The following is a 5,103-nucleotide window of genomic DNA, read 5'->3' on the forward strand; positions in this document are numbered from 1 at the left end:
CAGAATGCATGGTGAATGTGAGGGGCGAATAATGAAATGAAGAGCCGAGGAATGAAACGAAGAGACATTATTAATTATAAGTAATTAATTAATTTTACAATAACCAAAATACAAGATTAGGGTTTGAGAGAAATTTCAACCCGAATGAAGAGTATTCCAGAAATGGAAATCCCAACCTATATTTTCTCAAACAAAATTAAAAATCTGGAAAGCCTATTCCAATATAGGAATATTGACTAAAAGCATTCTGGGTATTTTACAGAAAATTTCCCTTCACGCCTTCACAAGATTATCAATGACAAAGCACCTTCGAAAATTTATTATTGCCTTGTAAACTGTTGCTCCCACAAAATCCTGGTGATCGATAAGCATTTCGAAGGGGAAAATTAAGTAATATATATATATATATATATGGATATGCAGTGTGACCTACCAAACTGCTTCGTCATCAATATTGCATTTAATGCTCCCTTACTAATGTTAGTCACATGACCGGCTAGCAGGAGACAGAATTATCGGAAGCCGAATTGAACCTTCAATCTGACAGGCTTCTGGTCGACGTTTCCTCCACAGACTTATCACTTGTTGGGTTCCTTCGGGGGCAACCACTTATAATACTCACGTTTAATGAAGGCTTCCAGATTTCCGGAAGAGGAGCTTCGCCTTCTAGTATTTGGCAGACATGGCGCATTCCCGGCCGGCTCACCGGCTCTGGGTGAGAACACAGCAACCCCAATTTCAGCACCTTCTCCATCTCGCCCACATCATATCCTCCCTTTCCAAGTTTTGGATCCGCTGCCTCCAACAGACTTCCTTCCATGTACAGCTCCCACGCCCACTCCACCAAAATCGTTTGTTCGGCGTCCTTCAACATATCCACGGGCCTCCTCCCGCATGCCACTTCCAACAGCAGAACCCCAAAGCTGAAAACGTCCGAGCTGGGCGTGGCCTTCCCCGTTTGTACGAGTTCAGGCGCTATGTACCCCAGCGTTCCCATAACAATAGTCGTCCCCGGGTTCTCACTATGATCATAAAGCCGGGCAAGGCCGAAGTCACCCAGCCGCCCGTTGAACTCCGAATCCAGCAGCACGTTGCTGGACTTGATGTCTCTGTGGATAACCCTCTTCTCCCATTCCTCGTGCAGATACAGCAATCCCAATGCCACGTCCTTCAGGATCGCGTAACGCCGTGGCCACGGCAGGACCGTCGTCGGGTTCCCGAATATGAGTTTATCCAGGCTGCCATTGGGCATGTAGTCGTAAACGATGAACAGCTGCTTGTTCCTCCTGCACCACCCCCGGAGTTGAACCAGGTTTCGGTGTTGCATGCGCCCCATTGTCGAGATCTCTGCCACGAAGCCCTTCATTCCCTCTGTGAACTCCTTCGTTATACATTTCACTGCGATTTCCTGGCTGCTGCCAGGGAGAATACCTCTGTAAACCTTACCGAAACCCCCGCTGCCCAATACGTTTCCGTCGCGGAACCTGTTCGTGGCGATGCTGAGTTCCTTGTAAGCGAATCTATGGGGCCAGAACTCCCGCTCCCATTCTTCGATCGTTTCCTTGTGCTTGCCTTTTCTGAGAAACACGGCCGCAACGACCAGCAAGCAGAAGACCAGAGTGGCTACTGTAACGCCGACTATAAATACTCGACTGAGACGCTTGGAATACAGGTTAGCAAAAGAAGGGAGACGCGAAATATCGAGGGGAGGCGCTGTGCCTTCTGTGGTGAAGCTCCACGCGAGAACTAAATGATCTTCGCCGAAATTCCCTGTAGCCGCTGAAAAACCAACGAACATCTTTTCTTCCAGCACATTCTGTATATCGATTTTATGAGATATGAGGGGCTTCTGCGGTCTAGACGAACCGGCCAACGTTAAGGTAACATTGAGCAGGCTTTGAAGATGGTCGTAATCAATCCAGGCCTGTATGTTGCGTCCGCTCTTGAGGTTCAATCCATGGAAGTTCTCCCCATTCCAATAGCCAGCAGGCTTAGTCTCCACCGAGGTGAGGCTGTTGATGTCCACACCCACGTGGTTGTCGTTGGGGTCATCGAATTCCGCACTCTGGATCGTATCGAACTCCACTGCCAACAAGTGATTGTATGGCTGCGTGTTGCTGGTGACGTTCAGCAAGCCCAGATATTCAGATGACACAACTTCCACTGGAGATCTGCCTGCCGGCGTGACGATGAAAGCCATTCCTTCCCCGCCTGCGTCAGAGTGGGGACGCACCATGCAGAAAACGAAGGTAGTGCTGAAGGAGGAAAGCGTCTCGTTGCTTTTCATCTGCACGGCAATTGGATACAGCGCGCGGCCGAGTCTGAAATGAGTGTGATCTGTGAGGGCGAGCACAGATCCGGAGCGGATGAGCGAAGCATCCCCCTCGAAAATGAAGTTGGTTCCTTTGAATCCGTTGAGCACGAAACTGGTATGTCGATGATCCTCGCCCACGGCCCGTGCAGGTAAAAGTGTTATGACGATGTAGCTGAAGGCTAGAACATTCAGTCTGCGCCATGGAATCATTACTGACCGATTAGGAGGTAATGTTCTCTCTGGAATAAGGCCACGGATGTTGAAATATCTGGCTGTTGGAACTTGGATCCTAATACATGGGTTTTCTAGAGGGCCGTTCTCCATTGGCCGAAGTCCTCCGATAAATTCGTATCGGGACGACGACTAATCACCATACCAACCGCTCATCGAGTTCCTTGCTTGTAATGTCCCTGTCATCTACCAAATTATATTGACTGCTGTCCATACGTCCTCGATCAAGCAGCCTAAGCCACAATAACACCATTAATAATGAATTGACTATTCAACGTTATCGAATCGGACAGTTAAGTAATCACCGGCAAAACTTTGACAGCGAAATTATGACTTATATGCTCATAATCAGCGTTTATTTTAATGTGAGATTGCGATTTTTTATTATTTTTATTTTATTCAACATCCAAAATGTTATTTATATATATATTATGCAATTCAACCTTCTCATTTGGATAAATATTATCAAATTTTAATATATAAGATAATTAAATTAAGAAGTAATAATTTTGCTCGAAATATATGACTATGGTATTACGGGTATATCGATCTAGAAAGTTAAGTGAAGCTAATACATCGCATTAAAGTAAATGATAGCGAAATTATGGGTGATATTACATTGGAAGGCCTAAGAGAAGCGAATATATCGCATCAATTTCCAAGTTATCTCCTGTAAAATCACATAGATAATTCTCACAGTTATATAATACGAGTTAATAATAAAGTGTACTGCCTAATATATTTTTTATAATGTGGTAGAGGAGCCTGACTTGAGATCTACTTTATAAAAATTTGGTGATGGTGAATGTTTTTTAAATTTAATTTTCAATGTTTTTTCTTTTCTTCCGAAACATAATTTCCTTTTATCTAAAAAAGGGTGCGAGAGGTAGTTGTAATTTCATCGTGTTATCTTTTTTACTACTAATTCGAGTAAAGATGTCACGGATATTTTTCTATCAATTTTATGATAATTAATATATAAAGAAAGTATTTTTCAATGGAAATAAATTATAATTTTATTAATTATTGATGATCTAGTTCATATGTATACTATTTTTTTAATATAAAAGTTAATATTTATTTTACTCATCCTCAATGCTAAAATATTTAAAATAGCATTTTATCTTAAATGTTCAAGCCACACTATTAAATATGACTAAAAACCACATTGAATAAGCATTATTCCAATCACAATACTTAAAATGATAAAAAACACTATATTATTGTTGGAAAATGTAATTATTATTTTTTTCAGTTGTGACTTTTTATGTAAAGGAGTTTGTTCCTATTCTATAGGAGTGATTATATTTATATGTTCCTAGTTTGGTGTGTGGTTGAGATATTTTCTCAAACTGATTGTGTGTCTAAGATAGTTTCCTTATCTTGAGACACCACTTCTTGTATATATGTAATATCATAATTGATCAATGGGATAGTTTGCAGTATCAAATTTTATCTTGGTATTGGAGCCCATGAAGGCCTAGTCCTTGGCCCCTCTTGGGCTGAGGGAAATAAGAGTACATGCATTTGTTTTGGGTGTCTTCTCTTTACAATTGTCCATCGGATTGTTAAGTGATTGTGCAGTTGTGACTTTGGAAGGGTCGTCAGCACACATGTTGAGGTTGTAGACTCGTGAATGGAGAGTTGATGGGGCTACTCCATTTGACACTGCGGCCTGGACGTTGAGCTGTGTAGAACAACTGGGTGAAGTCTCATGCTGTTATGGACTTGTGGATCGAGTTGGTTGCATGGAGGTTGGGTACTGGAGCCATCGTTCTCTGTCAAGGTCAAGTTGTAGAGCGTGAAGTTCTTGCTAGAGCCTAGGCGAAGATGTACTGGAGCAGTGATGCTCCTGTGCCCACCATGGGGCCCAAACTAGTTTTGCAAACTCTCCTTCCTATCATAGAATCATTGAAACGATCAAACCTTCTCTATAATTTTTTTAGCACATTCTTTTAAATTTCTGAGAGGAAATTTAGCTTCATCATCTGGGTTTTTTTTTGTGGGGCCAGTTTATCAATGTGGGTGGTGGTATTCAAACCATTTTTGGTTTGGATTCTCATATTTTTGGAGCTCAATCCCCTTTTCTGATTCAAGTTCGCAAATATTTGTATCTGCTACCTGTTTTCTGATTCGGATTCGCAAATTTTCGTATCAGATTTCTTTTTTCCTTGTGGATTTGGTTTTGGGTATTTTTTTTAAACCATGGAACCCAAAAAGCTCGAGGACGGGGATGATCTCGCGTCAATGGAATCTAGGAAGCAGGCTCAAGCAACAATATCAGTCAAAACAACTCAAAAACTCCCAGATTTTCTCCAATATGTGAAACTGAAGTATGTGAAATTGGGCTATCACTATGTGATTAGCCATGCAATGTATCTTTTTTATCTCCCATTATAGTCATTGTCGCAGCAGAACTGGGCCCCTTGAGCCTCAAGATCTGTTTGATTTATGGCACCATCTTTGTTATAATGGAGTGACTGTAATTATATGTTCCACATTATTGGTCTTTGTGATAACATTATACTTCATGACTAGGCCGAAAAAGGTTATACGCT

At 41.8% G+C, this 5,103-nt stretch overlaps 1 pseudogene; it reads right to left on the reverse strand.

Annotated features, from left to right (window-relative positions):
• Nucleotides 1–447: 447 nt before the first annotated feature.
• On the reverse strand, nucleotides 448–2,574 carry LOC149160381 (L-type lectin-domain containing receptor kinase IV.2 pseudogene; annotated as a pseudogene).
• Between the last annotated feature and the right edge of the window lie 2,529 nt (nucleotides 2,575–5,103).

Source organism: Pinus tabuliformis, chromosome 5_2 (genome assembly GCF_031772625.1).
Source record: "Pinus tabuliformis cultivar Carrire ecotype Pingquan chromosome 5_2, CPIR1, whole genome shotgun sequence".
Classification (NCBI taxonomy): Eukaryota; Viridiplantae; Streptophyta; class Pinopsida; order Pinales; family Pinaceae; genus Pinus; species Pinus tabuliformis.